The sequence below is a fragment of the Neofelis nebulosa genome, chromosome 2 (genome assembly GCF_028018385.1).
Source record: "Neofelis nebulosa isolate mNeoNeb1 chromosome 2, mNeoNeb1.pri, whole genome shotgun sequence".
Lineage (NCBI taxonomy): Eukaryota > Metazoa > Chordata > Mammalia > Carnivora > Felidae > Neofelis > Neofelis nebulosa.
Window position 1 is genome coordinate 120557595 of NC_080783.1, and position 15565 is coordinate 120573159.

A 15565-nucleotide genomic window follows, 5' to 3' on the forward strand; every position below is an offset into this window, starting at 1 on the left:
AATTAAAAAAAAAAAAAAAAAAGCTTGAGCTCTCAAATAAACAAACCTGCATTAATTCCTGCTGTATATACTTGGTGAATTTCTCAAATTCCATTTCCTCACCTATAAATGGAGATAAAATAGGTACTATATTATGGGGAATATATGTGAAGCACTTAAAGTACCTGGAAAGTAGTATTGAGTGAGTAGTATTAGTGAGTATTAGTATTTTTGAGCTTCCACTGATAGCAGTTGGTACCTATGTCAGTAAAGGAATAAATTCATTTGTATTTACTACCTCATGGGAAGAATGACCCCAAATAGGTGGAAGAGGTCTATGGAGGAGTGGGATTATTTGGTAGCCATTTTACCAGTGTGCCCATGGTGGTAGTGCCGAAGGGGTGTGTGTGTGTGTGTGTGTGTGTGTGTGTGTGTGTGTGTGTGTTTGTGTGTATTGGGGATGGGGGGATGTAGTGATTATGGATGAATGATATGCACATAAATCTTACAGCTTTTTAGTAGAGAGCCTGTTGGCATTCCTGCCTTCTCTTTTGCTGGCTGCTTCCTTAAGTCACAGCCTAGCATACTGGGAATAAGTGGCCCCTCAATGCCCCATGATAATTGTCTTAACTGATCATGTTCTAAGAAAGGCTTGGTAAGTCTTTTCATGAAGCCATTTCTAATAACAAAAGCCCAAATACCAGGACCTTACTCTCCCACCTAAATGAGTTTGCTTTTTAATTCACCAAACAACTCCATGTCTGTTTAGATGGGAAATGAAGAGAGGGCAGGGCCCAGAGCCCAGATTGTTTTACTTGGTGCACAACCCTGGGGTGGTGGATCACCAGGATTGGAAAGTGGATTGTTGAGGAAGTATGGAAGAGCTTCTAGGTAAATGCATGAGAGAAACCCAGGATGAGGAGAGGACAAAACACCAAAAATTATACGGCTTTTAAAAAAGTTATTTTAAAGTTGAAGTATAATTAACATACAATGTTACGTTAGCTTCAGGTTACAACTTAGCACTTTGACATTTATATACATTACAAAAATGCTCTCCATGATAAGTGTAGTTACCATCTTTCGCTGTTGCAGTATTGTTGACTATATTCCCTGTGCTGTACTTTTCATCTCTGTGATTTATTTACTTTATATCTGGAAGTTTGTACCTCTTAATCTCCTTTTAAAAAATCTTTATCTGTACTTTTATCACTTGCATTAGGCTGGTCTTCTTGAGATGGATGAAGGTTCAAGGTGCTGATCTAGAGATAGAAAGGTTAGAGATATATGGATTGCAGAGTGTATGAAAACGTTAACATAATTTAATCTTGTTCATACCCCTTCCATTGTCAATACTTGTTAGCTACCTGATCTTAACAGTAATTCTACTCTCTTCCTTCCCTCCTATGCCTTGCCTTCATTCCCTTCCCTTCCCTGGTCTTCCCTTTCCTTCCTATAAATCATTCAAATAAAAAAATCTCATCCTGGCTTCTAATTTCCTTACCTCTCTCATGCAATAAGTCATAAGATTCATTAGAGTCTCTAATATAGATATTGACTGTGTCATAGCCAATTCAACCAGTGACCTTGGCACTGCAGTTTTTCATCCTCTAAAACTCATCTTTAATTATAATACCCCCACTTAAAATATTCAATGAGCGCTCAACACCTAGAAGATAAAATATGACCTCTTTATATTGACCTCAAAAGTTCAAAATTTAGTTCTCACTTGACTTTTCTGATGTCAAGCAGCTAATACTGGGGTTCCGAATTCCTGAACTCACCAAGTACCTTTGTACTTGCGTGTCTTTGTCCAAGTTACCAGTGGTGTCTATTAATGCCCTTTCTGTCTTGTTACGTTTCTCCATTTTCTCAAAGTATGAAACCTCCACTAAAAATGGTGGTGAAACCAACAAATAAAAGCCCACAGTGCTGAATTTATTGCTTACTTAAGACAGGAGGTATGTTTTCCAGTCGAAGTTCTTTAAGCAGGAAAGACTGTTGATCATGTATTAGGACTCAAAGGCATGGAGTTCAGAGATTGATGGAAGTTCAGAGTTGTAAATAAGTTATTATCAATGGTTGAAGTGTGATTATGTGAGGAAGACTTATTGATTGTATACTTCCAGAAGCAGGTCATTGGAATGAGCCCATTCGTGATCGGCTGACCTTCAGGAGCAGGTAGTTTTCAATAATTGGTTGGCTTACAGAAGTGTGTTCACAAAGACAAGTGGACTTTGATTTGAGTAAATACGTTTGAAACCAATTCTGATGGCTCCATAGCTACAGAATTCTTATTTATTGATGAAGCAGGTTTAAAACTGATTCTGGTGTCTACTTCCATCCTTGCTGTAAGAACAATTGGTCTTCTAGGAGTATGGAAATTAATTTTTTTTCAGTCTTCCTTTAGGTTGTCTTCTAGCTAAAGCTTCAAGAATGACATAAGTATTCTTCATATTTCCACTATCTCTTTGAAGATGAGGTTTTGTTTGTAGATATCTGAATTTCAGTTGAGTGTTGACAAGCATGATTTTATCTTGCGCTCATTTTTTTTGTTGTCGTTATTTGGTCAGTCATCTGCTGGAAAAGTGGCTGCATGGAAACATTTAAGACTTGAAAACATATTAAACAATTTGTGTGACAAATATAATTAAAGTATTCTAAGAAGGAACCGATAGTCACTTTAAATAATAAACATGACTTCTCAGGTTTGACCGAAAAAGCAATCCCATTGACTCTTCAGGTCTTCCCTAGATGGCCAGGTTGCATTTTATTTTATTTTATTTTATTTTATTTTATTTTATTTTTTATTTTAGAGAGAGAGACAGAGTGTGAGTGGGGGAGAGGGACAGAGAGAGAGAGAGACAGAGAGGAAGAGAGAGGGAGGGAAAGAGAGACAGAGAATCCAAAACAGGTTCCACACTCAGTGCGGAGCCTGACATGGGGCTCAATCCCATGGCCCTGGGATCATGACCTAAGCTGAAATCAAGAGTTGGCTGCTCAACCGACTGAGCCACCCAGGCGCCCCACCTTTTATTTTAGCTTGGATATAGATTGCCCATGTTGTTAATCCAGGTACAATATGAAGTATTAGAAAGGGGGAAGATTTCCCCTGATTTTCCAGAAGAAAATCTAAGGCTATTTTCTTTTCCATAGTTACTTGGGCAAAGGAGTTTAAAAAGGTTACCTGTATACGCAGGGTAAGAGCTATGTTATTTACCAAGGCAGCCAAAGTAAGGAACTTATTTTTGATGACCGTATCAAGTTTTTCAGCTTCTACGGTAAGATCATTAACCTTTGGAGTCTGTTTTACCAATTACTGTTTATTTTCTTGGGAAGAGTTTTATCCATACAGACTTCTTGTAGGAAACATTTAGGGTGTTAGGGAATTATACACTAGAAATGATCTACAAGTGCCGCAGAACAATTAGTCTTGGTTCTGTGTTGGCATTGAAGATGCTGATTTCACCATAGGAAAAGGAACTCAGGTACTTTATGAGATACAGTTAACCTCAGTGGAACTTCAGTATATTATCTCTAGATGTTATCATGACAGCAGTAATAGTTGCATCCTGATAACATCTGTATCATCTTCTATTGCAAGGACATTTTACTTCATTTATATATTATCTATAAGTTGTATCATTACTGGCAAAGTCAGTGTAACATGTCTTTATACTGTTTTAACAGATTGGCTGCACTACAAATACCCAAATTAGCTAAATTATAATTAGACTAATGATTATCTCTAATAAAGCCTAGACTTAACCAAGTTTATTAATAAGAAAATCACGATGGGCTATTAGAAACTAGTAAAATGGAATGATAACACCCAAAGGAATGTGAACAAAAACATTCACATGACTGTTTGGAAATCAGAGCTTTCAAGTGTCTAGACCAGCAGTTTACAAATTACAACCTGTGGGCCAAATCTTGCTTGCTGTCTGTGTTTATAAATAAAGTTTTATTGGCACACAGCCATGCTCATTTGTTTATTTGTAGCCTATAACAGCGTTTGCACTACAGTGGCAGAGTTGAACCATTCTGTTAGAGACCCTCTGGACCAAAAGAGCTTACAAAATTTACTATTTGGTCCTTTATAAAAAATTTTTGCTGACTAGACTAATTGTTCCAATGATCTTGGGTGGAAGCTGTCTACAACTTCCAAATATATTGGGCTCGGTTAGTAGTCAACTTACATGGACCATTTGACTCTGAAGTTTCCCCATGGAACCTCAATTTAAGGTCTCCAATTCTTCCAAATGCTGAGTTTTTTCTCCTGTGGGTTAAGACAGTGCCTGCTACATTGAAAGCATGTGATAGATGTTGTCAAAGTGGCTTTAAGTGCTTGCTGTGCACCAGACATTGATCTCAGTGCTGTCAGAATACAGGGGTGATGCAAACAGAGAGCTTTTATCCAGTAATTGTATGGGACACAAGTTGAAAAATAGCTCTAATGTAAGATAGAAAGCTGTAAGTCTCATAAGAGAGTTATAGATCAAGGGCTATGAAGATTCAGGAAACAGGAAGCATTTGAAATAGGCCTTGAGGAGATGAGGAAGAAGGAGACTCCTGGCAAATAGACCATCATGAAGAAAGGCATAGTGGTGCGATATCACAGAGCATGCCTGTTAAATATTCAGGAATCTTTTAAGCTGGCTGTTAAGTCTTTGGTAGCTTAAAATTGGCCGTGATGACAGGAAGAGAGCACGAGTGATTGAGGGCGAGGAGAAATAGAAATACTATTTCTACTATTTTTACAATTTCTACTAAGAATTTCTCATGGCACCAGTGTATGGCACAGGTCTAGGCAGAAATTATGTATATAGCTCAAACCCTGGATGAATAGCTTTTTAAAAAACTGTTTAACTGAGAAAGTGTGCTTGGGAAAACCCAAGGAAGGAATATAAGAAATTAATCAACTGTTACCTCTTGTCTGTGGGAGTTAGAGTTGATTTTATATCTCAGCCTTTTATATTGATACAGTGGTCTCATGTTTCTTTTTCAAGAAAGGTGCATAATAATATCACCCAGGGTGACTGTGAAAATTAAATGAAATAAATGGTGCTTCCAAACTTTCCTAATGATAATAATCATCTGTGATGTTATAATTCATTAAGGGAGGGAGGGAGGGACAGAGAGAGAGAGAAAGAGAGAAAGAGAGAATATCACCTGGACAGGCACACAACTTCCTGGGTCTCATCGCAGATCCCTTAATGAGAATGTCCAGGACAGGGGTCAGGGAAGTTGTTTGTTTAACAAGAGCCTCAAGTGATTCTTATTGGGAAAATTTGGGGAAAAAATGAGTTAATATATATGAAAATACCTTACAGTACAGTGACAAGACCATAATTGGGGGGTAAATGTTGAATGAATGAACCACTTATCAACAAAGCAGTATTCAGCAAACCATTACATGTTCCTTGACTCAATCTTCCTCTTAACGTATTCAGAGGAATTGTATTAATACCTATTACTGCGTAGAGCTTGGGAGAGGATTAGAATCTATCACTGGAAAAGGCCTGGAAGGTAAGTGCTGTGTCAACACCAGCTGTTAGGTTTAATTGGTTCACTGGAAGTAGGCAGGTTGAGAAATATTTGTCTCAGAGTCTACCCTCTTAGAGAGAATTGTGTACAGAGGTTGTAAGCTCTAAAAGACCACATGGTGCTGGGGATATGGGCAGTTAGGGAAGAGCAGAGACTGCAGTAATGCCCAGCAGCTGAATGTCAGAACTTCAGGGGCCAGGCAGTGAAGACGGGAGAGCTATCCCCAATCTGGAGAGCAGTAGGTCCTGTCCCATTGACAAATGCTTGCAGGAAGAAATGCTTGAGTTTTCCAGGTGAAATAATCTAGTCCCCAGGAAGAGAATCATTTTTTATGGCCAGGAACGCCCCACTGACAGTTCTGTCTAGGGAGTCATGAAGAAGGATGAGGCTCAAAGACAGGCACCCCAGGGCCTTTGCCCTTCGCCATCAGGAGCACATGATGGAGTCAGCAAAGTTGAACCCCTGCCTGAGTAGGATGAGGACAGCCCACCCCAGGTTCTGCAAGGGTAGCTCATTGCTTCAAAGAAGGTCTGAAAACATCTGCCAGTGGGGAGGAGGTCTGCTCTGAGCAGGTGCCCATCACCACTGCTTAGGACAGATATTCTCCCTTCTTTCTGCCATCTTCATACTTCACCACCCCCCCCCCCCAATCCAGTTAAGAACCTCTGTCTCTGAATGGTTTCCCTAACCCTTCCCGTTTCGGTTTCCTTCTCTTCCCTGTATTCTGTTTAGTTGTTGGAACATCGCTCAATTTAGTGGCCACAGAACAGTTTAAAAAGCATGGATCTAAAAGTCAACTTTCTTCTTTCCATGGTTGTTTTATATTTTGAGTATTTCAGCCAAAACAATCTTATTATTTAAAATTTCTTTAATGTTTATTAATTTTTGAGAGAGAGAGAGAGCATGAGAGCATGAGCAGGAGAAGGGCAGAGAGAGAGAGAGAGGGAGACACAGAATCCAAAGCAGGCTCCAGGCTCCAAGCTGTCAGCGCAGAGCCCGACGTGGGGCTTGAGCTCATGAGCCGTGAGATCATGACCTGAGCCAAAGTTGGACACTTAACTGACTGAGCCACCCACGTGCCCCCAAAACCACATTATTATTATTATTATTATTATTATTATTATCCATTTTTTATACAAGATTGTGCATGTGTTTTACTTCTTTGGTTACTAATAAATCATTGTATACACAGAAAAATGTTCTTTACTTTCCTCTGGCCCTCTTCTAACGTGGTAGAAGAATAAAACTTAATTATCTATAAAGGGGCACGATATGGGTCACCCGTAAATACCAGCTAATTAAAAAGTGATATGCTTAAAACTCCAGTTGTTTAGTTCAGTCTGATACCACATTGAATATTTCCCTCAGCTTTCCTACCAGCTAGGAGGTGGAGAATAACTACCAGAAACATGCTGTAGAGTAGAGAGAGTCTGTGTAAAATGTAAATAGTAGTGTATATTGGCCATGGAAAAGTCACAAAATGAAAAATTTCCTGGGATATCAAGAATTAACAGTACCAGGACATGGTTTCCTCTGGGGAACTTAAAATAATGATAAGTTTTTAATGTAGGAAGCAATTCCTGTTCAGTAGAAGAAACATTTTACATATTAATTGTGGTTTCCTCAGAGGGTAGAAAAGTAGTACAATAAAATCTTCATTATTCAGAATTTGTGATTATTTGCCTAGGAAATGGTCTAACATTCACCTATGTCTTTACTGTCATTAAAGAATAATTCGAATACAAATGTTCTGTGATGGAGTTATCACCTGGAAATATTAAAATTGTTGGAGAGAATCTTCTGAAGAAATGTTTAATTACATTTAAAAGTTTATTGTAGGGGCTCCTGGATGGCTCAGTCAATTAGGCGTCTGACTTTGGCTCAGGTCATGATCTCATGGTTCGTGAATTCGAGCCCCACGTCGGGCTCTGTTCTGACAGCTCAGAGTCTGGAGACTGCTTCAGATTCCGTCTCCCTCTCTCTCTGCCCCTCCCCTGCCCATTCTCTCTCTCTCTCTCTCTCTCACACACACACAAAAATAAATAAACATTAAAACAGTTTTTAAAGTTTATTGAAAATTATCTTATCTCTTATGCAAGGATCCTTAGGAATATAGATAATTGGAGTAATTTTATAAGGATAATTTATAAGAATATAATTGTGTTCTTTTAAAAGCTTCTGCAATTTAGCCACCTTGTTACATTAGCCTTCCCCACTTAGCTTGCCTTTAAAGTATTTTCCAGCTCTTCCTACACTCAGATCAGTATCATGGCAAAGTTGAGGTTGACAGAAATCATGTAACAATAATAATGGTGATGATGCAAATAACTCAGAGACTTTCCCTACCTAACCTAATTGTGTTTGAAAATTATACTAAACTTATTTGCTGATAATCTAATTTCTTTGGGACCTCTCTGACTTTTCAGGATGGTTGATTTATACGATTAACATAATGACTCTGGGACTGTGAATAGCCTGAAGTCCCTCTTCTCTGTAAAGGATTAGTGAGTGCTGTGAGTCCCCCTGGGAGAGATGGTCCAACCCATGTCAGACTGGATGGGAGGTTTGTGATAAAGAGGGTGAAGGAGGAAGGGATGTAGATTTCATCATTACCCAGAATGAGGTTGAGGAGGGATAACTTACAGCATGCAGCTATCCAGAGGCACCAAGATCAAAGGCTGACTGCCATGTATCCAGGAAGCATAGGACTGTGCAGGGAAGAAGGAGGAAAGCAGATGTTAAAATCAAAGAAGTCTGAAAAAGGTTTGGTAAATGGCTCTAAATGGGCCACAGGGGACATCTTCATAGGAAAAGTTGAGAGGAACCCTGACAGGTTCAGGAGATTAGTTGATTTCTTTTTTTCTCATCTCTTCCTTTGCCCCTCAGTCTTCTTCTACTCCCCTCTCCCCACAGGACCAACAATTAATTGACTAAACCACAAGAGGTCCCTGGGTAGATGTTGACTTTCATCACTTTACCTTCTTCCTCTATCAGTTGGGCTAAAGATGATGGCTGCAATGAAAAACAGGTCATGCCCTACCATGAGAGAGGGAAGTAAAACTACTTCTCAAAGGAAGAGAGAAAAATATGGAGCTGGCATTTATAATCTCACAATAGAACCAGGAAACTTCTCTTAATAATCCATAGAACTCTTGTCATCTTTGGGCATCTCTGTTTGAGCCCTCTCAGAGGTTTACCAGGAATCCCAGCGTGGGAGGGATCTTCTCTTCTAGTATCAGCTGCTCCACCCCTGCCTTCTTGCCCTGCCTCTGAAGATGGGGGCAGTGCAGCAAGGTTTTGCAGCCACATACACCTGAGTTGAAATCCCAGCTCTAATACTTGCTAGCTATGTGACTAGAGCAACTGACTTCACATTTGATTCTCAGTTTTGACACATCTATCTTGCAGCATTGTTATGAGGATAGAAACATTGTATAAAATATTGTAAGTAGACAGACCTTCTTGGGAAGGTGATATAATGGCCGAAAGCATCAGCTTTTTTTTTTTCTTCTGTCACATGGGGATAACCATAGTATTTACCTTACAGGATTACTGAGTAGATTACAAGAGATAGAATAACACTGTGCTTAAGGGTACAGGCTCTGGGATCAGACTGCAGGTTCAAATCTGGCTCCATTCTCATTGGCTGTGTGACTTTTGCGAGGTATTTAATCTCTTCTTGTGTAGGCTTTCCACTCAATAGCATGGGGATAATAATAGCATTTAATTTATGGGATTATTGCATGGACTAAATTAGGTTTTATCTTTAAAGCAGTAAGAACAATGCCTGGTATATGGTAAACATTATTTAAATGTTAAATTTAAAAATACTGAGATTTGGTATATAAAACATTTTAACACACTATATCTAGTACATAATAGCTAGTGATTATTGTATCATGGCTTTGTTTAGTGTTAAACAACTTCTCTTCACATGAATTTTGAAAAGGTCTACAGTGAAATAAGCCACAGATTTATAAATCCAAGGGTGGTAGAACATACCTAAAGATCATCTTGTGTGGTGGTTATAAAAAATGACCCTAAAATTCTTCAGCTCTTATCAAGAGGTGAGGTTTATATTGCCTCCCATTGAATCTGGGCTCTGTAACTACTTACATATCATGATGTGGATGTGATGTTTCAACTTCCTGTCTCTTGTGCTGCTTGCTCTTAGAACTCAGCCACTATGCCCATATGAGAGAGACAGATGCCTGTAAGTTGCTGAGCTCCCAGCCCACATGTGAATGAGCTTCCTTGAAAGTGCATCCTTTTTACTCCAGCCCTACCAAGGCTGACCCTACATGAAAGATACTGGCTGTTCCTGCTGAGCCCTGCCCAAATGATAGATTTGAACAAAACTTTTGTTGTTTTGGGGAGGTTTGTTAGGCAACAATAGATAGGTATAACATCTAGTTTGTTCCCCTCTGATGTTTACATCTCCTCTACCCTGTCACTTATCTAAGCTCTGCTTGTCTGTCCAATCATTCAACAAAATTTATTCAGTGTTTATGTATCAGACATTTCCTAGGCACTGGGGAATGCATCAGTGAATAACAAAAAGGTCTTGGCTGCAGAATTCTTCATTCTGTAGAGGGGAGAAAGACAAAAAAGTAAAAGAATAAATTATATAATGTCTGGGATTGATAGGTACTATGAAGAAAAAGGAGATGGTATAACGAGTGATGAGACGCGTATGTCTTAGGGAAACTTGTTGCCATTTTAGCAAAGGTGTTGGGGAAACACCGTCTAATGAGGTGATACTTGAGCACAGATCAGAATGAAATGAGGGAGCTGGTTAGATAGATCCCTAGGGGAGGAGAGTTCCTAGCAGAAGGACAAACAGTGTAAGGTCTGTGGCAGGAGCACACCCACACGTTCAAAAAATGATAAGGAGGCCTTTGAGGTTGGAAAGGAATGTGCAAGGGGCAGAAGGAGCTGAGAGAAAGTGAAGGACTTGGAGGCCACGTAAAGGAAGTTTAATTTGATTCTCAGTGAGATGAAAAGTCATTGGAGAATTTTGATCATTGTATTTTTTTATTGAGGTAAAATTTACATGAAACAAAATGCACACAGTTTGATACGCTTTGACAAATGTATAGTCGAATGTGCTTAACCAATCATCACAAAAAGTTATCTTTTGCTCCCTATCCATCAATCCCCCTCCCTGTCTAATAGGAAACCACCATTCTGATTTTCACCACTGTAGGTCACTTTTACTTATTCTGGAACTTAATATAAATGAAATTTTACAAAGCGAAATTGTATAGTGTATACTATTTTTTATCTGCCTTCCTTCACTTAAAAAATGTTTTTGAGATTCATCCTTGTTGCATGCATCAGTAGATTATTTTTTTATTGCTGATTAGTTCTGTGAAAATATCACAGTTGGTTTACCCAACTGTGACATTTGGACATTTGGGTTGTTTCCAGTTTTTATCCACTACAAGTAAAACTTCTGTGAACGTTATAGCACATATGTCTTTTTGTGGGTATATATTTTCATCTCTTTTGAGAACATGCCTAAGGGTAGGATTGGTGGGCCATAGAGTAAATGTCTGTTTATCTTGATAATAACCCAAACAGTTTTCTCAGCTTTTGGTGTCATTGTGTACTTCCACCAGCAATGTATGAGAGTTCCAGGTGTACATTTGGAGTTATCAGTTCCCTGTCTTTTTCCCTGACTTTTTTTTCCCACAGGAGTCATTAAATCCCACATTCTTCATGCTTTACCACAGGGCAAGATAGAAAAAGAAGGTTCTGAGAAAAGATGATAAGTTCCTAAAGAGAATTTCCTTGCTTTTATAGTTGTTTACATGTGAAAAATCTGTCGAATGGAAATAAGTTCTTAATCTTCATTTTTGCAGTGCAGGTCAGTATTTGACAAAGATTCTTTTGCAAGACAAAATTCTCATATGTAGCTCTTCTATTTTATTTTTCAGAAAATGTGAGTTATTGTTTTTTGTAGTATAACTTTTATATATTTCAAAACAATAAGTTATCACTCACTCTTTGTTCTTTTCCATGTCATGTGATCTCAGTTTCTTTTAACATTTTCATGTAAATATGATTTTCCAATCCTTTTAATCATGTGTGTGACTGTTCTCAGAAGTGCTTCTAAATGGACTACATCTAGTTATTCAGTTGAATCAATAGTTTCAGGTTTCAAAGCAGTGATTTCAACTGTAAATTTACTTTAAGCATCTCTCTGCATTTATGTGTATGTAAGCCAGTGTGAATTGGTTTTCATGGGTTCTACAATATTTCTACTTATACTCTTTCCAAGAATGAAGCTATGAGTGATCTCCAGCAACATGTGTGCTCTGTGTATATGTGGAATGTTACATCGTTGAATAAACACAGCTGCACTTATTAAATCGTATGACCACACAAACACACATACATGCACATACACAGACACCCTTGCACACACAAAGCATTCAGGTAATTCACAGGGTGTTTATTTGAAGAGGTTATGGTGTGGCCACTCAGGTATGTTCATTTGCCTGGTTTATTAGGCTCTTGTGCGGTTTGGTGATATAAACGCCCTTCCCTAGGTTTGTAAGTGTCCTTGCTGCAGAAGTTCTTTCCCGCTTTCATCCTTTACGTTACCTTCTTTTCTCTTCCAGGAGGTGAAAAAAAAAAAATCATCCCATACATGTCCTGTGTAAATGGGCTGGGACAATATCTAATAAATGCAAAACAAGAAAACCATTTTCAGATGTGAGAATACTATATGGGAAGCCATTTAACAATTTAGGTTCTCGGTTTTTGAAAATATTGTATTCAAATTAAGGGAGTAAAGAACTTGTTTGATGTGTTTCCTAAGCCTCTGACCATTTTCCACTGGGTTAAACACTCATTAAGAGAAGTGATTGAGCTCTTATTATATAAATTCCATTCCAACAAGAAGATTATGTATTTACTATATTGAGTTATAATTCATCATTTTATGTGTCTGTCTTTCCTAGCTGGTGATAAGTAAGAACCAGTGCCTCATTAATCTGTGACATCTCTAATAAGAAGGTGGGTCCTCGGCACATAGTAATTCTCCCCTGCCCCCCTCCCAAATGCCATACCAAATGAATGAATTCCACTAGAATCTCAAAGCCAGCCCATGATAGAAGTAGAGGGCAGAAGACTGAACAAAAAGCTTTTTGTCTCTACCAGTCTGATGAAACAGCTCTTGTCAAGGCTACCAATAAGCTCCATGGTATTAAATCCAATGGCAAATTATCAGTGCTATTTTTTTTCCAGCTGCTCCTATTATGCTGTGTTGTCACTGTTACCCCACCACACTATTACTACCCCACACTATTTAGCCTTCACGTAATAGTCAGGATTTTTCTTCTAAAACACAGAATATATTGTGCAGTCTTCTGCTAAAAACCTTTCAAAGTCCTCTCAATTCACATAGAATTCAATCCAGAGTTCTTACCATGATCTTTAAGGCTCTACAGTTTTTGCTCCTGAGTGTATTTCTGGCCTCATCTGCTGCTTCTCCATTGCTCATTCTGCTGCAAATGCCCTGGTCTCCTTGCTGTTCCTCGAGCTTGCCAAGCATACGCTTCCCTCAGCGCCTTGCACATGCTCGTTTCCTGTAATTTTCTTTTCTCAGAATCTACATGACTTACTCCCTACTTCACTCAGTGTTATATTGTCCTTCTGTGACAATTCTGTCTAAAATAACCTCATTCTCTATCTAGGTCATTGCTTTATTTTCATAATACATACCATTACCTTCTATTAAATATCTTGATGTTTGTTTTTTTTGTTTTTCATCTTTTTACTAGAATGTAACTTCTTGGTTTCAGGGACTTGGTCGGCCTTATTCACTGCGGTTTCCTGGGAGCCTAGAACAGTGTCTGGCAGATTGGAGGCACTCATAAAGGTGTGAGTTTTTCATATTCATACATATCCACATATTCATTTATTCACTCATAAATGAATGAAATAGAAGTCTATTGTCCACTTATTTTCTTGAATATGGTTTAAGTGATCCTTCAAAGCCTCAAGAAATGGCTTCTCCCTATATCTCTTAGTACACAATGCTGACTTTTGGGAAGGAAGTGGGCAAGGATATGGAATCAAGAATCTTCCTGGAAGGAGAAGAAATAGATGCCTTTGAGGTTCGGTGTTACTATTAGGAATAACCTGATTAGATGGGGGGTGGGAGGGTGGGGAGGGTGGGTGATGGGTATTGAAGAGGGTATCTTTTGGGATGAGCACTGGGTGTTGTATGGAAACCAATTTGACAATAAATTTCATATATTTAAAAAAAAGGGAATAACCTGATTAAAAGTCACTGGAAGAAAAATGCATCAAGGGCCCCAAAAATAAATTCATAAGGAGAAAAGGAAATTTCTGACTTTTGGTGGGGTTTTTGGAAGAGAGTTGGTAAAAGCCCAATTTGTGGCTACAGCTAGAATAGCTTTCTGAGGCTCAGCTACCCTTGCCCAACTGACCTGCTTCAGAAAGAATGGTCAGGCTTAGGCATGTAAGCTAAACATAGCCATAACTTTATGAGTCCTGAGCACATTACACTGCCTAACCAGTGAAGGGGATAGCCATGAATAAAAACTCATCAGACTGGGGAGGCTGCGGGTTTCAGTCGGTTGAGGGTCCGACTCTTGGTTTCGACTCAGTCATGATCTCACGGTTTATGAGTTTGAGCCCCACATCAGGCTTTACGCTGACCACTTGGAGCCTGCTTTGGATTTCTCTGTCTCTCCCTCTCTCTGCCCCTCCCCAGCTTGCGCTCATGCTCTTCTTTCTCTCTTTCTCAAAAAAAAAGAAAAAAAAAAGATAAATAAACATAAAAGTATTTTTAAAAACCCTCATAAGATTAAGTAGTAGCAGCAGAAACAATGGCAACTATACATGGTAGCCATCCAGTCCTTTCTCTGTCTTGGCATTTGGAAGCAGGATTTACTCCTTTGAAATAAATAAGTACCCAGGTTTCTTTTTTTTTTTTTTTAATTTTTTTTCAATGTTTTTTATTTATTTTTGGGACAGAGAGAGACAGAGCATGAACGGGGGAGGGGCAGAGAGAGAGGGAGACACAGAATCGGAAACAGGCTCCAGGCTCCGAGCCATCAGCCCAGAGCCTGACGCGGGGCTCGAACTCACGGACCGCGAGATTGTGACCTGGCTGAAGTCGGACGCTCAACCGACTGCGCCACCCAGGCGCCCCAGTACCCAGGTTTCTTAGAAAATTTGTGGGTGAGACCTTAAAATACTATGGGTGCATTTCTTTGTTTTTCTTTCCCAAAAAGCTTAACCCAGAGGTAATGCCCAAATATTGGAATCAGTTAAAACATCAGTGCATTAAATAACTTTTAAAGAGCTACTGTAGTATCTGTTTTCTTTTTATATCTTATTCTTTGGGCATTTCAATCTATAAGTCAATTAAATCCTTTTGGAAGTTAGTGGGACACAAAATGCAAATACATGTACTTGATTATTTAGATGACTGTCTGACCTTATGATTTTATGATTTTTCTCTAAGTCAAATGGGAAGTCAGGGTGAGAGATAGAAATCAGATTTTGTGTGTGCATTTCATGTCTTTTCCTGGATTTTCACATGGAATTCTAAATTTGTATAACATTCACGAATATGTGTTGAATACAAAACATTTTATTATACCCTAACAAAAGGCTATTTAGAGATGTGTAGTATCTCTGTTAATGCAGCATAACACCTATTGCAAGAGACGCCTTGTATATTGTTAGGAATAAATCTTATAGTCTTGATTTCATAATTTCACAGGCATAAAGAAAAGTGGTTTTTAATATATTTTTAATGTGGAGATCACTCAAAGGCCCATTAAGACTGGGAATGTCAGCCTCCAAGCATCAGATGAGAATGAAAAGTCCCCATACAAACAATAAGGCCATGCTTGTGCATTGCAAGAAGATCCCCCATGGAATAGTTGATTCAGAACTCTGACCATATCCTTGATAGATTGGTGGTCAGTTGGTGGCACATGATAATCCATGGGATCTTCCAAACCTCCAGAATAACCAGGTTGTCTAAAATGTC

General features: G+C 38.8%; 1 long non-coding RNA gene across 1 annotated transcript; it reads right to left on the bottom strand.

Annotated features, from left to right (window-relative positions):
* Positions 1–940: 940 nt before the first annotated feature.
* LOC131493259 (uncharacterized) lies at positions 941–13052 on the bottom strand. The gene is made up of 4 exons (XR_009252546.1): positions 12962–13052; positions 8170–8234; positions 1929–2571; positions 941–1241 (listed from the first exon to the last, which is right to left on the bottom strand). It is a non-coding gene; the product is annotated as an uncharacterized LOC131493259 (long non-coding RNA).
* Positions 13053–15565: the final 2513 nt, after the last annotated feature.